The sequence below is a fragment of the Myiozetetes cayanensis genome, unplaced genomic scaffold (assembly GCF_022539395.1).
Source record: "Myiozetetes cayanensis isolate MyiCay16 unplaced genomic scaffold, myiCay2020 scf24, whole genome shotgun sequence".
Lineage (NCBI taxonomy): Eukaryota > Metazoa > Chordata > Aves > Passeriformes > Tyrannidae > Myiozetetes > Myiozetetes cayanensis.
Genome location: NW_026087456.1, coordinates 1763927 through 1774438, shown reverse-complemented (window position 1 = coordinate 1774438; position 10512 = coordinate 1763927).

Below are 10512 nucleotides of genomic sequence, written 5' to 3'. Positions count from 1 at the left end.
TATAAGCACTATTGGTTTGTTAGTAACATAAATAACCCACAATTGGACATACATCCAGGCATGTCTGAATACAATGAATCAGTATTCTTGACAGGAAATCCATTCTGTGTCACAGTCCTCTCCATCCGTGGCTGACACTCTGCCAGGTGTAGACGTTCCATCTTCGATGCCTCAGCTTACAGAGACCCCAGAACCAGCTGGGCTCTCTACCTCAAGTAAACTTCCTCACCTCTCTGAGAATTTGCTTTAGTTTTCTGGCCAGCATTAAAGAATCGACTTACTGACTGTTCCACAGTATATTAATAGAGATTATACCTCAGAAGAGTGTTTCAGACCCATTCCCCAGTGACCTGCTGAAAAAGGATTAAAGTGTTATGAGAAGCTTATTGTTATGATCACGTTAGCACCAATAAAACACCAAGTAGCCTACCAGGCTGGGGAATGGGCAAGACTACATGTCAAGGAAACCTGAACAATAAAACAGTAATCAAGTTTCTCAAAATGTCACCAATTTAATCCATTTTGCAATAATTAAAGTGTTCAGCTTTCCCTTACTTCAGCTTAGTACCCTTTAGTCTACTCCCCTTAGTTTATTCCCTAGAATATTTAGCTATTCCATTGGAATATTCCATTTTCCAATACAAAATAATTTCTCTATATGAGCTGACAATCTGATTCACTGTAGTTCCTTCCCCTACTGCTTACAACCCCCTTTCCCTAACCTTCGATCCTTCCACACAGTGAGCTCTCTAAATAGGTCGCAAAGTGAATTAATTTTCATTTGTTGTACAAAAAGTGTCATCTACTCACATCTTATCTACTGACTGTATCACCACATTTCAATTCAGATGTCCCACCAGCAGCAATTTATTTTTTCCAGACTTAGTTCTGGATCTTGATTATTGCTTAGAAAGAAGTAAAAAGAAGTATTTATCACATTATTATTACTAGTAGTACATTTATCTGGAAGACAGATTTAATCCTATGAAGTGTTAAGAGCCTCAATAAAGGATCTGTCAAGTATTTTCACATTCTTTGATAAATGCCATTATGTGCATGCCAAATGAATACTATTAATATGGATGATTAAAAAATTAAGAACTTATTTGTTCACCCTTCATCATCAAGAGATGAATTTGCATTTTGATTTTTGCATTTTGGAAAGAACTTTTTATTGAGCTACAAATCTCTAAAACAAAATGAACAACAACTCTGACCTTCAAATACAGAAAGAGCTGATCATCTTTTGGTTCTGTTTGGGTTTCCAACATAGCATTTAACTATTAAAATTTCAATGGTAAAAATCTACAAAGAGAAATGAGGCTAACTCCTATGAGAATCAATGAGGCAGTGCCATCTAGTTCCTCCTATATTTTTATCAGAACATGAGCAAACTTGATTCTAACTTCTTCTTACAACAAAACCCTAAAACCAAACCAACCTAGGAAGAACATAACAACTGAATCTGCAGTAAATGGTGTAACATAAATTGCAGACAAGGTAGATAATTTCAGCAGGAAATCTTAGCCATGAGTAGTAAGTTTTCTAATGTGAGATTTTAAAGTATTAATTGAAGAGAGGCAAACTTCCACAGGCTTTAAAAGGTCACCTCTCCAGTGGGAAATTAACAATGTGGTCAACAGAGGGTATTGATACCTAAAAAATCTAATATTCTATGGCCACTATGACTAAAAGTGGGCTGCACTATCTTTTATTAGAAGAAAAAAAATATGTTGCCATATGTATATACGTCTTTGAATCCTCATTAAATTAAAAGGCACCCAATTTTCACATGCTATGAATTGTCAGTCAGACATGGCCTTGAACAGAAAACACTCAGCCACACAGGACAAGTTTTTGTATTTTTCCTGTTCTCCCACTCTCTTAGTTTTTCAGAACATACAAATGACTGGCATGGGAAAGTACTTCCAGTCTGTACAGTTTGAGTGCTAAATTTAAAGCAGGAATTAACATTAAATAGAGAAAGGTTTTTGTATTTTATCTTTCCCTTATTCTTCTTGTGAACAAACAGTATCCAAACACCTCAAATTAGCTAAAAATTAGTCCTTAAAACCAGATTATGTTAATGAGGGTACTATAAATCAGAGCAAATTACTTCTGAAAGAAAGATATCTATTTGACAGTCAAAATGACTGAGAACACTAGTGATAGCTCAGTTATTCCTAGGGGATTTCTAATTTGTTCTCTTCATAAAAGTGTAATGTTTGACTTTAATTTTATGGTTTCTAAATTCAAAAGGAGGCAGCTAGAATTTCAAACCCGATATACATTTACTTTTCCTAGAAGAAAATAAAAATATGTTTATCTTTTCTTCTTCAATATAAATGGTCTTTCTACAGACCTTCAAAGTTAAGTGAATACTGTTTAAAATATCTTAAGAACTCCACTTTATAATGCTGACATAACTTGGCATTTTGCCAGGTAAAATTTTGTTCTGATGATCAGTTGCTTTGTATTCCATTAAAGAAAATTAGCATAGCCCTCAAAATGCAGTTAAATCTTTTTGATATTTAAACTACCAAATTCATATGTGAAACAAACTTGCTTTAAACAAAGAGTAAGACAGAGCTTTATAATGGTTTTTGTTTTTAAGAAATTTTCCCTGAACTTGGAGGTTCTCTAAAACCTCAGGATAAAGACCTTATTATTATAATCCAAGTAACTGCAATTCTAAGTTCACACACATACATAATCCCCATTTGTTTTCAGGCAGCTAGTTTATCACTAGCTTAGCAACATAATACACAAATCTACTCTTCATGCATGGGTACAAATATCAGAAACAAAAAGGTCTTGAGTTTGAGTGCAAAAGAGTAAACCACAAACATATTTTAATTTTCAGTGGGAAATACCTCCTCATCACACGTTCTTCTTAGTTGAAAAGCAATTAAACATTTTTTTCATAATATTTAATGAAAAATCAGAAGAGACAGCTCCAGTTGCCAAAAGAAAGTTGCTTGTTATATGTGATTATTAAAGAGAAAAGGTGTCTCTGATAATATGCATTAACTTTTTAAGGAAGTTTAATTTTGTGACTAATTAGATTCTAGTATTTCTCCATTCTGACTTGCCCTGTCAGAGATAAACAGCAGAAAATAAAATTTCTTAGTAATTGTTCAGTAAAATGATTTCTATTCAAATGCCAAGCATTTATGAAGCCATTTTTTTATAACGTTGATTTCAAAAAAGAAAGCTTTCACTGTAACTCAATTAAGTTCCTTATTAAATTCCCAGAGTGAACAAAAGGAATTCTAAAATAACCAGCTAAACTTTATGGTACTCACAATGTCTTTTTGCCTTGACAGCAGCAGACACCTGTACCTACACCACCAGTCAAGTGTGAAAAAGTGCCTGGTGACAGTGGAGTCAACACACTATATAGTACTATATAGGTACTATATATAGTACCTATATTCCAGTTGTATCTGTAAGGGTTCTTCTATAATCACCATGGCTTTCCCAGTGCTTTTCATCACCCAGTTTCTTAAACAAGAGAGTTCTAAGTTGCTCATTTCTTTGTTGTTCAGATCATCTGTGAAAACCAGTGCAGAGGAGTAATGAAAAGCTAATAGATAGCACAACTCTACATACTGTTTCACATTTGCACATGAATCCCTCTTGCAAAATACATACAAAAGCAAATCAAAGAATGCCTTGACAAGGGAAAGGATGTGACTCTGTTCTGACACTTCTGAAAGTACATGGAACAATTAAACCCTAAATTTATCACATTTTCTTTATTGTTTATTATTTGATAAAAAGCACACTGATACTTCCAGTGAGTGGGAGTTTTAAAATCAAAGAAGAATTTTTTGTCTTTTTTGGTGTGGTAACAGCCTCTATCAGGCTGAGCTCAAGTGCAACCATCACTGCTGCAATATTCACATTAGCTTTTTCCCTTTCCATGAAAACTCCTCATTTGCCCCTCTTAATTTAGTTTTATCTTTTTTTTTTTTTAGCTATTTTTTTTAATCATGTGCCAGTGTGCTTTATGTCTCTTCCCTTCGGTATTAAAAAGTTCAAATTATGAGTCTGCAAGAGAAAAAGAAACAACATTCTAAGTCTTTGTGGTGTTATGGGTGTTTTTTTCTCCCTGTGTCCTCATATTCTCCTTTCACCTTTAGGGAATCAGTATTGTTCCCCAAATATAAAAATAAGAATTTAATCTCAAGGCTACATCTGCTGAAATTTCTTGCAGTTGAAATATTTCTGATGAGTCCTCATAGTCTGCATTCTAAAAAAATTCCATTATAAACCTATTACCCAGAGAGAAAAAATAGAGCTGATATTAATTCCTGTTCAATTCAGAAAGAATTATTTTGTTATTCCACTTGTAAAGGTGGTCATTTCAAAGACTTGGCAGTTTTCATGCCTTTCTCACCATGCATTTGAGAAATTCTCACGAAGTCATGAGAAATTCTCACAAATGCAGAAATTAACACACACCAAAACAAAATTCTTTTTGTTGAGGGGTGATGTTCTTTCTGGATATGTTATGCTTATGCTGCATCTTTATACTATTACAACTTGGTACTACAGTATTTCTTTGTTCTAAATTCCAATTAGTCTCCTTTACTAGATCAATCTTTCTTTTTAGAGTATAATAATCTCAACATATTTTTTTCTATAAAAACCAAATCAATTTTAACATGGAAAATTAAGTCTGCATAAAGAGAGAATTTCAATGTATTAATACTTCCAAGGTAATTTTCAAAAAGAAAATATGACAATTTAGATTGGAAATCTGCTTAGTTATGCAGATGTGTTAAAAACGACCAGTAGTTTCCTGGATGTTACAAAGCATTTTGTTGAAATGCAAAGTATATGGGTTATTTAGGGAAATAATAAACCCAGTAGCTAACAAGAGATACATCACAAACGTTTATCCTCACTGCCTTGCCTATATCTTTCCTGTCTGAAATTCACCATCAGCTCCTGAAAAAATGTCCTTCGCCTGCTCCAGCTATTCTCATGTTCCTAAGGAAAGAGGTGCATACAGAAATAAGGTCCAAGAGCAGCAGTCTGGAAAGTCTTCTTTCAAGATTTATGAAGTTAATACGAAGTGCACCAGTCTAGAGCAGTTGTCATCACACTGTGCAGAACTCACTCATAATTTGCTACCTGAGAGCTCTCATGGTGTCATCTTGAATCAGTTCATAGGGTTCATGCTTTCAACGTGGTAAAGGTTACATAAATCTGAAATATAATGTACTGATGTCACCTTCACCCTGAGAGTTTGTTGAAGTTATGGCCAACAGGTTCCATATTTTCAGAAGTATCACCAAACTGCTTAACTAAATCTGGTGTGTTGAATCCACCATCTTAAACAATGGCAAGAAAGAGAAGCTAAGCAACAAATATTTATCACCTGTGTGTGTGTGTGAAAGTAATAATTAGAAATACCCTAAGTATTTTGGACCTGGCAGAACAAGAAACCAAAAATAAACCCCAGATTATAGATGTAAGGAATGAATTTGTGTGCAGCTGTTACCAGTGACAATTAAGAAGGAAGATGAGAAAGTTCAGGATAAGAAATTTTGTTCTAGCCACAATTCCATCCTTGACCTCAAAGACGAAGAAGTTAAAATGTTGGACTGCCTGAAAATATGTGATGTAGTGACTTGGTAGGTGAGGACAACATTTCTTTCTCAGTAAATAGCAGGAGCTTTCTATGGTAACCAAATAAACTTATTTTAAGGACATCACTTCCCATAAACAGTGAATTTTATGCTTTATACATCTCTGAACAGCATGAAATCTCTTGATTGTAAGAAGTTGACTTAATAGATGACTCAAAATGCAAAGAAACATCTCTTTTCAAGTAGAAGCTATTACTGGGTGTTATGTTACAGTAATTATACAATCCATGATTTACAAATTAAGTTACATATATCAATGTAACACTGTGTTGATAAGTGAATAGAAGACTCTTTTCAGAAAGCTACATAAAAAAAAAATTTTTTTCAACTGTATGGTCTGAAGGGTCATATATCTATTTAATCTATCAATTTCTAAGTTTACCTATGCATTAATAACAGGCAATTAATTTTTACTTCCACCTGGTGAGATCTTGGTTTACCACACAAACAGTGTGTGGTGTCTTAAGTGTGGTGCACTGACCTTGTAGTATCTGAGATTACTTAAAATTAAAAAGAAAAACCCCAATGCTCTTAAAATTTGTGTTTCTATTTAATTTAATTTTATTTAATTATGTAATGACATAAACCACCTTTATTGAATTCTGTTAAAACTTAAAACCAGTTTTAATAGAACTGAATAAATACAATTTATTTTCATGACTCCGTATCTTCATACCAAAAGAGTTACTAGTATGAGACTGAGAATTATTTTTAAGATGTAACTGTAGGAGCTACAAATAATTACCCATGGCTACTTTGCTTTATTTATACATTTTTATTTTTTATAGCCTTAATATTTATCTTTAAAAGCTGGAAAGGGAAGGAGGTAGATAAAAATCACAGAATTAACTGGTGGGTAATATATGCACTATCATCTTCCTTTCTATTTGGTGAGTATGCACATAAACAATATACTAATTTCTTCTACTTCTGCCTTGTAATCTAAAGGCTGGTCATTTTTCTAGAATTTGATCACCTTTTGTTAATTTTTTTCCCCAAATATCTCTTTTCCTTGTTTTCATTGTTTGTTCATATCCCCAAGTCCCAACATTCAGCATTAGTTCAAAAACCTCCACTTAAATCTGTTTCTTTCACAGTACTGTAAATGTTATCCAGCTCTAATAAGTCCCTGGAGTATTTTTTCAACTTATGTTTGTAGCATCATATATGGATGAATTCAACCTTTCGAATAATGCACCATGCTTTTAAGGTGTACTTGTTCATAATTTTATCTTCATAATTGGCCTTAATTCATCTCCATAACTTTGCATGAACTGCAGATAGGCCCAGAATCATGGCTTATATTTCATATAAAGATTTGTATGTTTTAAGCCTCATTGGGACTATTAAAATCAATTTTGAGCTTACACATAGTGCATGTCAAATAAACATTTCTTCAAATTTTTGATTGAAGTCAGAACACAACCTTTACAAAGATACACTTTCCAGATTTAATATTCTGCTGGGTGGAGAATTCGCTTTGTGATTTATTACTGTCACTGAAAAAAACCTGTAATAATACTTCTAGTTTAACCAGAGAACCATTGATTGTCAGTCACTTGATTTTGCTATGACTTTTTCTTCAGACTAAAGAGCTATCTGTCCTCTAAAAGTTTTTCTCTATCACTTATGTTAATATATAACAATCAGATTACCTCTCAAAATAACTTCGGACAGATAAAATAGATCAAAAGATAAACTCTTCAACCTGTACCACCAGAATTTCTGATTCTCAAATCATTCTGATGACTTTTTTCCCCCCTTCCAAGTGATTTCTAATTTGTGGACTTCCTTTCTGTATTGTAGGTTCTATACCCCAGCAAATGTCTTATGGACTTGTTTATCCACTTTAGCAGAATATACTATCCACCTAATTTGACTTAATGTTTTCTTCTCTTCAGTTCCAGGTCGACCTTTGCCTTCTCAAAACAGTATTTCAACAGCAATATCTATAACCAGGACATCTAAGACATTTTCTAAATCATTATGCAACAGACAGTCTCCTTCCCTGTAATTTCATTACATATTAGTCTGTTTATGCAACTGTATCTACAGCACTAAGTCTGAAAGGCACATGATAAATTCAGAGCTGACCTTCCAACATGACTCAGTAGTTACACTTCCCAGGCAAGCTTCCAGAATCTTTCCTTAATCAAGACGTATTTGCCTAAAATTTGTAGTAGTCTTAAAGTTCAAGCCTTTTCATGATACCTGTATGTAAGAAAACGTGGAATAAGAAAAAGCAGGCAAGTTCTCACATACACACGTCATGTTTTGAATAGTGAAAAAAATAAATAAAAGGAAGATACAGACGTGAGCCTTGTTTTTTTCTTTGCTTTCCTAGTAATAGAAAGGAGTGTCTCTGGAATATATTCTGCTTCATACATATTGCTAGACTTCTCTTTTGACAGCTGTTCTAGGCAGTTCACCATCCTTTTCCATACACTTTGCTTCTCCAATGAGTTTGAGAGTAGACCAGCTGTCAGAGAAAGAGGCTTGCAAGCATCACAAGGCTAGAGGAATATTTTCAGTGGTTGACTTAGAGACCACGTCTGCTTCTTCAAAGTTATATTTGCATCCTTTTGGATGGAGTATAATTGAAAGACTATTCGATAGCAGTTAAACAGTCCTTTATTTTTAATAGAGTGGGATTGTAAAGATTAGAAAAATAAAGAAATACAGAAAAAAATCCCAGTTTCAAATTCTTTGGATAATTAAAAATCAGGAAAAATAACTCTTTCTTTTCCTTTCCTTTTCCTCATTTCACTGTTCTTTGAGATTTCCATGTTAAGATTACCTGTATGTATTCATGAGGTAGTGCAGGGAATTCCCATCTAGGAAGGGCAAAACAACAACAATGAACTACTTAGGAAGTGACACAAAAAGCACGAGTCTTAGAAAAAGACTTTTTCTTAACTCAAAAAGCAGTGGAAAATCATAGTTTGTTTAAAAAATAAACAAAAACCACTCACACAACAAATTGTGGTGGTGCAGGGGGAAGTGTACCTGCTTTTTATCACTTTTTAGTTCTGGTTCAGGGACCTACTTTATATTTATTGCCTAACTTGCCTGAACAAAAGAGGAAGGCAAGACTAAGAACAGCAACTGTGTAGTAGTGTAATTTAGGCTTCTCTTCTGCCTTCCTATATATTCATAACCCACCAAACTCAGCATCTGAAGAGGGAGTAACAATCCTCTGTTCTCTTCTATCTTCACTACTGAAAAAAAGGACATGGTGCAGAAAGTGACCTTCTGTGTTCAAGAAGTTAATTTATTTTCTTCACTTCACTATGAACACAGTAAGTTTTTTGCCTTCTTTACCCAGGTTACCTGTAAACCATCACCTGACTGTTACTAGTAATATATGATGTTCTCATAAAGAATCACCTAATCTTTCAGCAGTAGATGCAAATCAAGCTTGTCTTTCCTAAAGCCAGATTTCCTTTATTCACTTTGTATTGTGGCATATAAGACATATTTAACATAATTATTCCTCTTAAATATTATATTTAATTAACACACTTATTCATCAGAGAGAAGAAAAAAAATCACTCTCTCCTTCATGGCATTGTTTCACATTCATGCTCTTTATGCGTGTAATCTAAATCTTTCTCATTTAATCTCTCTGAATCAAGCCCTGAAGAAGTATTGTATCTTAATGCTATTCCTCAATAATAATTATTTTATAAACTGATGCTTTATTCTAGAAGAATTAGTTGAATTCCCTCTATAATGACAGTGATACAAGCAATAAGATCTCACTTTCAGCAAAATCAATTGTATCTCTTAGGAACACATTCTGTAAGTGTCTATCATGATTAATGTGTTACTGTTTGATTCAGGTTTTTTTTTCCTTTTGAAACAATCCACCATCCTCTCTATCTGACCCTTAGAGTGTGAAGTTCCTCGGGATATTGGATTAATCAGAATTATATTGAATTATTGGGGCAGGGGGAGGGAATGTACTTCTGCTAAACAATAAATATCTACTTTTTTTTGCACCCTCTCATAAATATAAAATAAGGAATTAAACAAGGATGAACATACAACCAGTCTAATGCAGGTACCATTTTTTTCACATTAAATTACACTCTTTTTTTTTGTATGAGTGAAGGCTGATTTGAGATAGATGAAGTGCAGCAGAAAGAGCTAAACAAGGGAGCAAGGCATAAATTACTCCACTTTTATTTGACCAATGAAAGTGAGAGTAAAAAAATGCTATTTACTGCCCATTATTCAAACTTATTAAACGAAATACCTGTCACTATTTTTCTATGCCTCAATAACAATGCAATGAAGTTCTTCTAGACCTTAGATCTAGAGGATGAATGACAGAGGTACTTCTATAACACAGGTGCAAGATTGTGTTTTAAAAATAAGTTCTTCATATGAACATTCTCCTGTCTTTACTCACTTCAATGAAAAAAATAACACATTACAGACTTCTTTTTCTTTACACCCCCCATGTCAGAGTTATTTTTAATCTTGAAAGCACAGACTATAATTTTAAAAGATGTTCAACTTAGTCTCCTAAATCTATACTTAGTTTTCATATTTATAATTATATAGATTTTATATGCATATAAATTTGCACACCATTACACACAAATCAATTATATACATCTAAAAAAAGTGTACATAAAAAAATAGAAACTAGGGAAGTTTCTTTATGATAATGTATGCACAGATTTGCTTAATTACACACCAGTTGAATACAAAGCAGCTTTCACTCAAGTTAATATTTCTCCTTTAGAAATCAATGCAAATCAATGCTTGAACATGTCTTGAACATCAAATCATTCAAACATATGTAGATCTGAACCTATGAGTCTATCCTTAAAAATGCACTTTT